At 36.1% G+C, this 14,557-nt stretch overlaps 1 long non-coding RNA gene across 2 annotated transcripts; it reads left to right on the forward strand.

Annotated features, from left to right (window-relative positions):
* The first annotated feature begins 8,253 nt into the window (after nt 1-8,253).
* On the forward strand, nt 8,254-10,426 carry LOC114281864 (uncharacterized). 2 transcript variants are annotated; one of them, XR_003636059.2, is made up of 4 exons: nt 8,254-8,285; nt 9,107-9,536; nt 9,623-9,854; nt 9,937-10,426. It is a non-coding gene; the product is annotated as an uncharacterized LOC114281864 (long non-coding RNA). The 2 variants fall into 2 exon arrangements; XR_003636055.2 differs by lacking the exon at nt 8,254-8,285 and having other exon boundaries at nt 8,295-9,536.
* The last annotated feature ends 4,131 nt before the right edge of the window (nt 10,427-14,557 follow it).

The raw sequence follows: 14,557 nt of genomic DNA on the forward strand, positions 1-14,557 counted from the left end.
AAGCACTAGCAGTTGCAGGATCGTGCAGACATGGGTCAAAGAAAGAAGGGGAGTATAAAGTCAAGAATTGCAAGGAAGAAGACATCAACAACTCAACAACACTTAACTTTTAGACTTAGGAGTAGTTCTGTAATTTAGGGATAGTTTCTCTGTAAATTGTACTTTGTAACTTTATGGACTTTGGTAGTTTTATTCTGAAATTACTTTGTATATACTTTGTTTACTCCATCCCTTCTTGTCGATTGTAATTTGTTCCAAAGAAGTCTTTGTACTTTCAAGGCAATTTGAACCAAATACATAATCACTTGACCTGCTTGTTTAATTATTTGTGTGAATTATTGTGTAATTCTTGTCGATTAGGAATAAGCATAATTTTTACTAATAATTTTTGGTATGCCCAGTGGGACTCTCATAATTTGGAACAATGGTGAAGGCAAATAAGCAGAATGATAGGTACTTGGAGAAGAGGCATGTTGAGTTTGAAGAGGAAGAAGTGGACCAGGACTTGGTCATGGCTGATGGTGGTAATGCTTAACATGTGAGCCAGAGAGTGGCTCTGAAAGGCCAAATGAATGGCCAAGCATTAAGCATACAAGGCCAAGCAAGTGGCCATGCCAAAAATGTCCATAGGAGTTTTGATTGCACAATTAAGGGAGGCTATGGAAAACCAGTCAATTGAAGAGAATGAAATCCTTTTGGGAGAGGTTAGGAGTGCGCTGAAGGTTCCATCGATTAAACATTCAAGTCAGGGTGAAGTGAAGAACAAAAGATGTCTTCAAATGCAGGAGGTGTGCATCTAGTGCCACAAATTGGAGTACCACAGCAATCTCCTGGTGAATCGATGTCTTTTTACAGGGTCTTTTTACAGGGACCCAAATACTGAGGAAAGAATGCAAGAGGTATTTCAAACTCAAAATTTTAAAATTCAAGAAAATTGGCTTGGTGGGTAGTTTAGGCCTCATGTTTTTTCTAACCTTATAGTCAAGGTTTTAAAAACCAAAATGTCAGGTTTAGAATGTTCAAAACATGGGTTATGGAAATCAAAGGATTAATAATTTTGAGAATGTTAGTGTACATCATGAAATGCATAGGCCTGAAATGTATTATGACCTATTTGGAAGTGGTCCAAGTCCAAGAGGACCAGGAACCCCCCATGAGGGACTTAAATTTTGATAGGCAAGAACACTTTGACAACTTGAATAATTATGGTTATGGGGGGAAAAATGCTTCTAATCATATTGATAATGTTCAAAGAGACCAAATTATAAAAATTGTTCGAGACCTTTATGGTCCAGGTGTAAGAAGGCCTCAGAGGCCAAGGTTTAGGAAGCCTAACCCTTAGTGGGTAGATGAGGAACCTTTCCTAGAAATTATAGAGCTCCTGAGTTTTCCCTGATTAATGGTGAGGAAATTTAGTCAACAATTGAACACATTGGAAGGTTTACTTTACAGTGTGGGGAAGTTAAGAATAATGATGTTCTTAAAATGAGGTTATTTATACACTCTTTATTTAGAACTGCTTTTACTTGATTTATAAACCTCCCTACTAATTCAATCCATACTTGGATAGAAATGGAAAATCAGTTTCATGCCCAATTTTATAGAACTAAACCAGAAGTAACTCTGGTTGATTTGTCTGAACTAAAACAGAAGTTCTCTGAAAATGTAGAGCAATTCATTGATAGATTTAAAAAACCAAAGAATAGGTGTAGAATGTATATGCCTGAAATCGAGATTATGAGAATGACCCAAAATGGGTTAGAGTTTGAATTAAGGAAAAAGTTTGAAGGAATGGAGTTCAGAGACTTATTTGAGTTGTCATCTAGGGAAACTAAATATGAATTAATACTTAGGGAAGAAAAACATAGAAATTCAAGTTCTTATGGAACCGATTTCCAAGAAGTGGATTTAGAGGCAGAAATTAATGTGGATGTGGCACAAGTTGTTGGCAAAACACCAGTGATTTGTGGGACTTTGAGGAAAGTGGACAAACTAGTGAATATGCCAGTAACCCAGCTAGCCAAAAGGAATGCAAATACCACATTTAGGCAGTGTTCTTTTGATTTGTCTAAAGTTGATGCTATTTTTTGATGATGTTGGCTAACAAATTTTTAACATTGTCTCTTAGACATGTAATACCAAAAGAACAAGATAAAGTGGGAAAATAGTGTTGTAAGTGGCACAATACTTTTAGATATTTTACTAATAATTGTGTGACTTTTCAAAATTGTGTGTATGACTTAATCCAAAAAGGATTGTTGAAATATGTAGAGCAAGATAAAGAAGTGATAGCTGTGGATAGTAATCATTTTCTAAAAATGACACCAATTCACATGATAACAGCTAGCATAAAAAAAAGGCTCAAAATCCAAGGGTGTTTCTTACAGACATGGAGAAAATCCATAAAGAGAAAATGAAGAAAGGAAAAAAGGTTATTGATGAAGACAAATTTATTTGTTCAAGGTATGGAACTGAGAAAGAGAAGTTGCAAGCAATCCTTGCCAACAAACTGAAAGAGTGTGAAATTCCATGGTTTGAGGGTTAATACTTTGGAAGGAGGTGACCTTCAAATCTTTAATGGAGATAAGTTGTTATATGATGGACAGGATCCTGGAATCTTTGGACCCATCGACAAGTTATATGGTGACAAGAATGACCCATTTTTATTCAAGTGGGAGTCTGTTTATCCTTGTCTCTATGGAGCTGAAAGAGTTAGAATTAGAGTGAGTCAGTTCAAGAATCAAAGGCCGTCTAGTGGCCATAGTCATGTCTAGAGGCCATTTCTTATGCCAAGACAATTGTAGAGGCCATATATTGGCCAAGGTTTAAGGTCAATAGTTGGAATGAGTTAATTTAGGCCAAGTTAGTTTCATGGCCAAGGAGTAAGGTTTCCACAAGCTTATCTGCCAGCTCAACCAAGAATGGAGAAGCCACCAGTTCCTACACATGCTGGTTGGCAAGGGATATTGCATCCCAAATTTCCTTTGTCATTTTGGAGACCTACAGGTCCAACTAGGACACAAGTGAGGAGGCAGCAGAGAAGGTATCATGCCATGTTTTCAACAAAGGAAGGTGATAACCCAAAGAGAGATGATCAGAACAATTTAATTTGGGTGAGAGAAAAGGAGAAGGAATAAGTTAGTAAAACAAGTAAGGTAGAAGGAATAATGAGCAAAGCACCTAAGAAGATGCTTCTTAGGAAGCAATAAGAGGAGATTTCTAAGGCTCTTTTATATAATGAAGAGAGTGGGGAAGATAAGGTAATGATTGATGAAGATGTAAAAGTGGCAAGAAAAGTAGAAGCAGCTTTTGTCAATATTAAAGAGGATACAAAATCAGAGATTTCTGGAGATTTTGGAGAAAAGTTGGCTGCAATTAAGTTCGGTTTTATACCTCCAAATACAAAGTGTAACATGATCATGGCTCTGCCTAAGAAATTTGAGGCAAAGCCTAGACAGCTAGAACAACTTGATGGAGATGTGGAAGACCTATCTGAGCCTACTATGATGGTGATAGAAGTGACTAAATCAAGAGAAAAAGTTAACAAGTCTATCCAAGTGGTGAAAACTTGTAGCGGTGAGAAAGTGGTGCTCCAACCACCCAAACCTGAAGTGATGAAACACTTGAGGCCTTTATATCAGTGTTCACTTAAATGGTTTTCCTTTAACAAAGGTCTTGATTGACAATGGGGCAATTATGAATATTTACCAACAAGGATTCTAAATGTCATTGGTAAGTCAGTAGATGATTTAATTCCTACTGATGTGTCTATGAGTGATTTTTCAGGAGAGTCTTCTGATACAAGTAGAGTAATTGCTTTGCAACTTCAAGTAGGAGGCAGAGTGATGGGAGCAACATTCTTTGTGATAGACTCCTTCAAACTACAACTTGTTGCTTGGAAGGGATTGGATTCATTCTGATGGTTGTCTGCCTTCATCTCTTCATCAAGCTCTAATTTTCCTAACAGTAGAAGGCCAGGAAGGGAAAGGCAAACCTTTTCAAAGCTTATATCCATAATGTGGAGACAATGTTGTATGCTGAAGAATTTAGTCCTGTGGTGTTGGAAAATAACGAATTGAAATCAAAAGGGATTGGTTTGACTTATGACCAATTCTAAAAGTTCATTGAGAAAGGGGTTTCGACAGATGGGCCAGGAAGTGGCCAAGCCAAGTGTCTTGAAGACCAAGTCTATAGATGAAGTGTTGATTAAAGACATTACCAATGAAGATGAAAAAGAGTGAAAGTGAGTTTGATTCAACTATGATTAGAAGTACTTTAATTAGGCTTTTTTTATTTCTTTTTAGAAAGAAGGTTAGGTGGTATGTTGTCCTAGTGTTTTTAGGTAAAGTGTGTAGTAGATGATAACCCTTTAGATTATAAAGAGGTGTAGTATGAGAATTTGAAAATAGCTCCTGCAAAGCTTGATGACCTCAAGACTGATGTGCACGATCCTTTAGAGGAGTTTAATTTAGGAAATGAGGCTGGTAAGAGGCATATTTATGTAAATGCCACTTTATCTAATGAATGTAAAATCAAGTTAGTTAGCTTGATTTCATAATATTCTTATTGTGTTTGCTTAGAGTTATGATGAGATGTCTAGTTTAGACAGGCCTTTGGTTGAACACAAACTCCCAATTAAACCAAATAATGGTGGTGTTTGGTGATGCTTTTTTTGCCCAACTTTTGGCTTTTAGCTTAAAAAAAGCTAATTTAAGCTGTTTGGTTGCCTGGTATCTGCTTCAGCTTCAACTTCTACATATTATCGGCAAGGAGAAAAAAGATGAAATTCAAAAGCTGGTTGAACCAGCTTCAGATTCTCGCTGGTAAATCACGGAGGGCAATTTGACTTAAATGTCCTATGTGTTTTGAAAGATTTACCCTTATACCACCTATATATGCTCTTTTTTTTGCCCTAATCTTGTCTTTGGCAAGAGATCAGCAGCAACACAGCAACGCAGCAGCAAGTTGCGATCTGGTTTAGTTCCGAAGACGTGAAGCTCTGGTTTGCTTCCGGCGTTGGTTTGCTTCCGGCGACGTGTGGCTCTGATTCGTTTCCGACTCTGGTTCGTTTCCTTCATCTTTGATTTTTCTTTTTCTTGCTCGGCATGCATGTTTATATATATATATATGTGTGTGTGTGTGTGTGTGTGTATTGTTTTGGTTATGTTTGATTTTAAATTTGTTCAGCATGTATTTCAAATATATATATGTATTTCAAATTTGTTCAAATTGGGAAAAATAAGAATAGTTAGGGCTTAGGAAAATTTTGGGGAAATTTATTTTGATGTTAAAAATTTGTGTAGGAGTTGGTTTATTAATGCTCTATTTGTATGAATCAAAAAAAAAAAATGCTTTGTTTGTGTAGGAGTTAAAAATTTTACTGTAATATTTCTATTAAAAAAATCATAATAATAAAAATTTGGGGAAATTTATTCATTCTTTGATGTTAAAAGTTTGTTCAAGTTATTTATTTATTTTTTTTCCTACTAGTGATGCAGGAAAAAATCTGTGCTTAAGGGAAATGGAGAAAATTTTAGCTTATATTTGGAGAAATTAGTATGGCATAATTTTTTTCAGAATGGGATCTGTAACTGTGCTTCAATCTAAGGATTTAGGGATTTCTAAATGGAATAGAAAAAAGAATTTTTTTTTTAAAAAAAAGAAGGATTTATTTCACTCACTTATGCATACAAGATTAAAAATCACAGAGTACAAAACATATAGATAGAAGCCACGCAAAGCAAATCAAATTAATCCAAATATGAAAAGTGAGCTCTAAACTAATCACAGAATTATTGATATATAACAAACAAATTACTAAGAGAAGATTGTCATATGAGTGAGCTCTTGTGAATAAGAGCACAAAGTTATCTATGACTGACAGTAGGCATGTCTTTTGAACGTTCATATATACTTGGAGCTTTTGTTCTAAACTTAATTTGTATGTTCGTGTGACTTGAGTAGACGTGTTTTGGTGAAGATCATTTATTTTGTGGCTAATTCATCAATTTTTTGGGGCTATTTGTTTAATTGTCCTTGTCTTAGATTTGTCTGTTTGTTTTAAATTTCTGAGAGCTGTTTCATACTCAATATACTGCATGCGGTGGTTGTAAGAGCATCCCTATTAAATCCCTTATAATATAGCAATGATTCTTCAAAAATCAGAATTTAATGCCTAACTCAATATACTGCATGATATTTATAAATTGTGAGATATCTATTAGTCTATTACTATATAAAAAATCAAAGAAACCTTTCTATTTTTTAGACGGTTAGAAGACCGTAAACTTCCATATTCACACGAAACATAATTTTTAAAAATTCAGAATTTAATGCCTAACTACAACATCTCTCATGTTTAATACAACACATATCATAAATATGAATAATAATCATGTGTGTCAAACATGCATTGGTTCTTTTAATAAGAATGTCAAATTGGGTTTTGTGTCTAATGTTAGATTTACTAGAGCATCATGAATTAGATATGAGCACTCAATACTACATGGGACATGCAACAGCAATATAATCATTGAAAAATAAATGATGATCATGAGTAGAGAAGGTAGATCGAACTATATTCTTTTCTCATATCTTAGATATAAAAAATTACTAACAGAAAAGAAATACTAAATGTATAGCATATTAAATTATGAACTAGAGAACTAATTTTGATTTTATATAGCATATTAAATATATAGAATAGGTAATATCACCCTGATTTTACATAAGGACTAATTTTGACTATTTCAACTGGCCCTTTAAAGTAAATGAAATGTCTGAAAGAGTTGTCTTTGGTGAATCATGATTTTAATAGAAAATGAGTTCCCAACCACCATCACAATCTCCAACAACTACAAAGAGCAAAGGAAAAGCTTCCCAAAACTCCCAACCCTCACAAGGTTTAAAGGCACATTGGGACACAAAATCTACTGAAAATTTTGTCAAACTTTGTGTGGAGCAAGTGAAAGCGGGTCACAGACCTGGTACGCACTTAGATAGGGTTGGTTGGGAAGCAGTTATTAACAAGTTCAAAATTGCAACTGGAAAGTCATATGTTCGCATTCAACTTAAAAATCGTTGGGATACCTTAAAAAAGGAGTGGGGTCTTTGGAAAAATCTATTGAGAGGTGAGACAGGGCTGGGGTTAGATCCCTTGACTGGAGCTATCATGGCATCTGATGATTGGTGGAATTTGAAGCTACAGGTCAGTGAATTATGTTAATTTTTTTTTTCTTGGTCACTTGTACTTGAGCTTTATAATTTATATATTTGTAATATTTGTCCATATTTTGTTATAGAGGTATCCTGATGCGGCCAAATTTCGTGAGAAGCCATTGACATTAGCCGATGACATGGACATACTATTCTCTGATGTTTCTGCAATTGGTGAGTGGGCATACACTCCAAGCTCTGGAGTGTTTCTTGACACTGAAGGATCTCACACCCCACTTGGTGATGATACTGATACGGAAATTCATCCATATGAATTGAGCAACCAATGTCGTCGCCAAAAAAAGGGTCCATCAAAGAAACAAAAGGGGAACAAAAAACAATCGGTTGCCGGTGAGTTGAGTAAGACACTTAACCGCATTGTCGATGCTGTGGAGGCATCATCTTCAACTGGTACACAGAATGCTTCTATGCAAAATCCGCACACAATAACTGAGTGTTTGGCTAAGATTAGCACAATCTCTGGCGTTAGTGAATACGATGACCTTTTAATTTGGGCTGCAAGGTTGTTCATGAAACCCTCACTTCGTGAGTCTTTCATGGCTTTGCCTAATGATGTGTTGCGTTTGAAGTTTATTAATCTCGAAATTGCTTTGGAAAAGACTCGCATTCCTGGTTTTCGTGATTAGTTCATTGTGCGAATGTGTGTATGTTTTTTTTTTTATTATTTTAAAAAACATTATTAGGACTATCTTTAATTAATTTGGCTTGATGTTATATTTATGTTTGCCTCAGTGAATTATGTTTAATTTGTGCTATCACGGATGGAATAGGAAGTATTATTGCAAGTTGTGCCTTTATGGATGGAATAGGAAGTATTATTGCAAGTTGTATTTGGCCACTTGTGTGTCATGTGATTTTGCAAGTTGTGATTTTGTCCATTTGCCTGGAAGTTGTATTTTGTCCATTTGCCTGCAAGTTGAAAAGCAATTTTAAAAAGATATTATTTAAATGATGAATATTGCAATGACACTGTCTATATATAGTGTGATGGTGAACTTGTTTGCCATTCCGAATTGTTAAACAACCAAGAGGCATTCCAATCTTTGCAGGTATTCAGCTGATGTTTGTTTAATTTTATTTTGTGTCTATATTCTATTATTTTGTGTGTTAAATTAATTTATGCATATGATTATTATGATCTAGATAGGCTATATTTATGCATGGAAGAGTTCATATTATATTATGCATAAATAGCATCCTAAGTTATTTATAATTAGCATATTATATTATGCATAAAATTATTTATCATATTATATTATGCATAAAATTATTCTGGAAGAGTTCATGTAATCATATTATATTATGCATAAAATTATTCATATTATATTATGCATAAAATTATTCTGGAAGAGTTCATGTAATCATGGAAGAGTTCATATTATATTATTCTAATTATTATAATTAGCATCCCAAGTTATTTAATTTTAATTGCAAGCATATGATCATTCACTTGGGATTCAATAAAAATAAACCATGTTATTGTTATTTACAATGAAACAAAAATAAAATTAAAAAATGAAATAAAATTAAACTCATTAATGGGTTACATCCCAACTTTTAGGAGTTTTCTTAGATTAAAAAAAAAAAAACGTATACTAAATATATAGCATATTTTAGGAGTTTTCTTACCTAAAGTCATTTTTTTAAAATAAATCATAACAACTTGCACGATAAATAAGTTTTGAAACTACTTAGGTTTGGTAGAAACTCCTACTTTTATATTGTATTCACAACATTTACCCTCATACAATAGGAATAGGTGTTGATTTTTTACCCTAATTTCTATATAGTATAAAGATGGACAATTTCAATGATGATGGTGATTATGATAATGATGGTAATTATGATAATGATGACTTAATGGCAGCAGCAGTGGCAGGAGCAATTTATGCAGAAAATTACCTAAATAAACAACCATGTAGGACATCTGCTCTCACAGGACATCAATGGATGTTAGAATTGCAACATGGTAATGCTACAAGAATATATGAAAATTTTAGAATGGACAGGGATGTTTTTTATCAATTGTGCAATTTATTAGAGACTAACTATGAACTACAAAGTGGGAAAAAAGTTGGGGTTCAACAACAAGTTGCTATTTTTGTATTTATTGTTGGTCAACATGCAAACAATAGAAATGCTCAAGAAAGATTTCAATTATCGGGTGAAACTATTTCAAAATACTTCCACTCTGTTTTAAAAGCGTGTGTGAAAATGTCCGTGGATTGGGTGAAGCCTTGGCAGAGAAATGGGGTTCATCCGTACATAAAGAATAGCCGAAAATATTACCCTCATTTAAGGTAACTACAAATACTCTCTCTCTGTCTCTCTCTGTCTGTCTCTCTCTCTCTTAAAAAAAATATTTTCTGATATTTTTTGTATGTAGAATTGCATTGGGGCAATTGATGGAACACATATCAAAGCTCATGTGGAAGCAGAATACTTATCCCGTTTCATAGGTAGGAAGGGATATGCTACACAAAACATATTGGCAGTGTGTGACTTTGACATGTGTTTCACATTTTGCTTACCTGGTTGGGAGGGAAGTGCACATGACACGCGAATTTTTTGGGATACAATTAGGAATCCAAACAATAATTTTCCATATCCAGAAGGAGGTATGTATGTAACAAAAATTAAGATTTATTCATTTATTCTATATTAGTTATATTTGTAATGAGTTCATATTTTACTTTGTAGATGAGTATTATTTGGTTGATTCTGGCTATCCAAACACAAAGGGTTATCTTGCGCCGTACAAAGGGAAGAGATATCATTTAGCTCAATTTGACCACCGGCCTCCTCAAACTGCACATGAAAAATTCAACAAAACACATTCATCACCCAGGAGAGTAATAGAAAGATCATTTGGTGTTTGGAAAGCAAGATGGCCTTTTATGAAAGATATTCCATGCAATTATAATTTTGTTTGTCAATGACAACTTGTTTGTACTACTATGGCGATCCACAACTTCATTAGACGAACTAAGTTAAGGGATATTCCATTTGACTCTTATGAAAAACATATTGAGTATGTCCCTGTTGACGAGGAAGCAGTGGTAGGGGAAGACCGACATGGGCATCCGGTTCGTAATGATGATTATGAGATGGATTCAAGAAGATATGAGATTTTAATGTCAATTTCTCAAGGAAATAATTATTAAAATATAATAAATTTATTTTTGTGTAATATTTATTTCATTGTATTATTATTTAAAAATGATAGGGTTATGTTAATTTGGTGTTGGAATGATCTCTTAATATGTAATTAATAGCAAAGAGTCTAGAAAAATTCAATTTACAACTAACAAGGGAAAAAAAGGCATTTACACAGCAAAAAGCTACTTCACAGCTTATTTAACAAACACTACTCAGCAACTTAAATCTATAATCCAACAGCTACACCAAACAGATTAACAGCTTCTGATTAAAGTCATAAGCTATAATCTATAATCTGTTTTAACAGCTACACCAAACGGCTCTAATATGCCACATAAGTTGCCTCCTAGAAGAATGATAAATGAAATCACTCTTATGCTAAACGATGAAATTGAAAGGTTTTTAAAATTTAATTTTATTAGAATAGCTAGATATGTAGAGTGGTTGTCTAATATAGTTCCAATCCTTAAAAAGAATAACAAGATAAGGGTGTGTATTAATTTTAGAAATTTAAATATGACCACACCTAAGGATAAATATCCTATGCCAGTTGTAGACTTGCTAATTGATTCAGCTGCAAGGCATAAAATTTTGTCATTTATGGATGGGGCATGCTGGCTACAATCAAATATTTCTTAACCCAAATGATACTCATAAGATTGCATTTAGATGCCCAGGGGCCTTGGGAGCTTTTGAATGGGTAGTAATGCCTTTTGGGCTTAAAACTGCAGGAGCTACTTATTAAAGGGCTATGAATTTCATTTTTTATGATTTGATTGGAAAGTTTTTGGAAGTTTATACTGATGATGTGGCTGTAAAGTTAGATGAGTTTGATGAACATTTGGATCATCTTTGACTGGTTTTCCAAAGGATGAGGACCTATCAGTTAAAGATGAATCCCTTGAAGTGTGTTTTTCGAGTTTTTGCTGGTAATTTTTTAGGCTTTTTGGTTCACCAGAAGGGTATAGATATGGATTTAAACAAAACCAAAGCCATTAAGGTAGCACAACCCCCATCTAACAAAAAAGAATTGCTGAGTTTTCTTGGACAAATAAATTTTTTGAGAAGATTCATTGCCAACTTAGCAGGAAAAACTTTGGTGTTTGCTCCTTTATTAAAATTGAAATTTGATAAAGAGTTTAAGTGGAAGAATAAACATCAAAGAGCATTTCACTCAATAAAGGATTATTTGCCCAAACCTCGAGTTTTGATGCCACTTGTAAAAGAAAAACCTTTGAAACTATATATTTCAGCAAGAGAACAATAAATTGGTTATTTATTGGCACAAGATAATGAAAAAAAAAATGTGAGCAAGTTGTGTATTACCAAGTAGAAAGTTGAACGAAGTAAAAATTAGGTATAGTTCTTGTTGAGAAGCTATGTCTAGCTTTGTATTTTGCAGTAATCAAATTAAGGCATTACATGTTGCCTTCAGAAGTTAATGTGATTGCCCAAACAGATGTGGTGAAATATATGTTATCAAGGCTAGTGTTAAGAGGAAGACAAGGGAAATGGATGCTTGCTTTGATTGAATATTGTCTTAAGTATGTTCCTCAGAAAGCTGTGAAGGGCCAAGTATTGGCAGACTTGTTAGCTAAACATCCTTGTAACCCTATCATGGTAGATTTAAATGAGGTATTTTCAGTCGAGATGAAGCCATGGAAATTAATGTTTGATGGCTCAAAGACTGAAGAAGGTGCTGGTGCTAGGGTTGTGTTGGTGTCACCCCAAGGGCAGGTTTTTCAATATTCTTATCTGTTAGATGAGTCCTAAGTACAATCAAATAATCAGGTAGAGTATGAAGCTTTGATTATTGGCTTAGAATTGGCAAAAAAAACCTTAGGATCCTATACTTAAGCGTGTTTGGGGATTCATAATTAGTGATAAGGCAAGTTACAGGCCAATACAAGTGCAATAGTGCAATACTTGGGGAATATTTAGACCATGTTCTAAAGTTGGTTAAGGGTATTGAATTAGTTTAGGCTTGAAAACAAAAGCGGCCAATAAAATGGCCCAAGCAACATCTAGTTAAAGGATTCCAGATGACTTTCAAGAGAGGATTGTGAGAATTCGGAAAAGGGCAATGCATTGTGTTAAGTGTTGACAGCGACAAGGGTTATCAATCTTGGTTTTAGATGTGTTAGAGAATGATTGGAGATAATCTCTAATTAAGTACTTGAACAATCCAGAAGTGAAGGTAGATAGGAAAATGAAATATTGAGCCATAAATTATGCCATTTTGGGAGATGATTTGTTTAGGAGGACCCAAGATGGTTTAATTCTCCTGTGTATTGGGAAATTACAACAGATGCAGGTCATGGCTGAGGTACATGAAGACATCTGTAGTGCTTACCAAGCTGGTGAAAAGATGAGGTGGTTGATCAAGAGATATGGGTATTTTGGCCATCTATAAGGAACGATTGCATTAATTATGCAAGGAGATGTCGGCAATGCCAAAAACATGGCAATGTACAAAAGGTGCCTGTACGGGGAGCAAATATTCGTTGCTGTCCGTACTTCTTTCGTCCAAGCTCCGTGTCTATCCGATCAACCTGAAAGTACAACGGCGGTGAGCTACCCGACGGTGTGTTGCCAAAAACCCCTTCGACGGTCAAGTTAGCACACACTCAGAGAGAAAGAGAGAGAGAGAGAGAGAAACTCAATGAATGTAAGTCTATCTCAATAAATGATGTTCTATATCCAGCATGGGGGCGCAGTCACGCTTATATACTTTCTGCGCTCAACTCTGCACCCTTTAGTCTCTTGACATGTGGTGGTGCTCTCCCATCTGTCAACACAAATCCAGCAATCACCACCTAACCTAACCGTCAGGCTACATTAGCAGGAACTTGGCAGTCCGGCGGAATCACCTCGGCCTTCCACGACCGTGCTGCGTAATGTACCCGAGTGCTCCACTCACCGAGCTCCATAACAGCCGAGCTTGGTAGCACTCTAGCAGGACCGAGTTCCAGATAGGTTACACTGGCATTCAGAAGACTTTTCCCACCGAGCTAATCGTGCTCCCACAAAACCCGGTAGCAGACGCTCATCTCGGCTAAGTAGACCTCGGGGATAAGCCTCGGTCGAGCAAGTCCAAATCCGGGGAAGCTCGGTCCAAACATGGGAATTGGACCTCAGACCTAGGCCTGGACCGAGCAAGATCATCTCAAAGGAAGCCCCAGTTAGCTCGGCCTAAACAGGGCGAGCCTCGATCGAGCAAATCCCACTCTGATCAGGCCCGAGTTAGCTCGGCCTAAACATGCTCGGCCATCTTCTGTCCGGCTCCTTCCACGGCCAAAGCCAGATTATAAATCTCCCTCTCAATTGCTCCTTAATTCTGTCTGCGCAAGCGTGACTGGGATTACATGATCCGTCCGGGGTAAATTCTCCCTCGGTTTTTAGTTCGCAAGACATTAACCGCGCTAATCCCCATGCTCGGTTTCTTGGCATACTTGGTTGACGCCTCGACTTGCCATCTTGTCTCTTCAATACTGACGCCGCCGCCAATATAAACACGCATCGTCCATTTATTGGCCTCGAGTAGCCAACCCAGATGTCCCTTCACATTCGAAATTTTGGTGGTTCTTTCCGCCTATAAACACGCCATATCTCCATTTCATTCCTTTCTTACTGTTTCACCTCTGCTCTAGACGAACCAAAGCTGTTGTGCCAACCTCACTACTCAAACACTGTTCTTGCCTTGGATTGAAGCTCGAAGAATCAGCTTTTGCCTCTATACTGGTAAGCTCTTCAAAACTCCTCATTGCTTTTCATTTGGTATTTCACATTCTGGGGCACGAAATCCATAGATTTTAGGATTTAACCCCCCAAAAACCACTTCTGCCCCTGTTCTCTTTGCTGTTCTTCAACTCCAGTGATAAACACACGAAGAACTGGAGCGGACCGAGCTCCGGGCTTTCTTTTGATCCCACAAAACACCTAAACCGAGCAAATTACGAGTTTGCAAAAACTCCTGTAGGAACCGAGGTAGGCAGAGGGTTTTACCGCTCGACCGGGCTAACATCTGGTCCTTTTGAGCGGCCGAGCTTCTAGATTTACCTTTGTGACCAAGGTGGTCTGGCACTCCATCTGACCGAGCTAAAGTCAAGCTCGTTTTGCGCGACCGCGCTCCCACTTACACTTACCCTTCTTTTCCTGCAAA

This window comes from Camellia sinensis, chromosome 10 (assembly GCF_055761805.1).
Source record: "Camellia sinensis isolate YWXY chromosome 10, ASM5576180v1, whole genome shotgun sequence".
Classification (NCBI taxonomy): domain Eukaryota; kingdom Viridiplantae; phylum Streptophyta; class Magnoliopsida; order Ericales; family Theaceae; genus Camellia; species Camellia sinensis.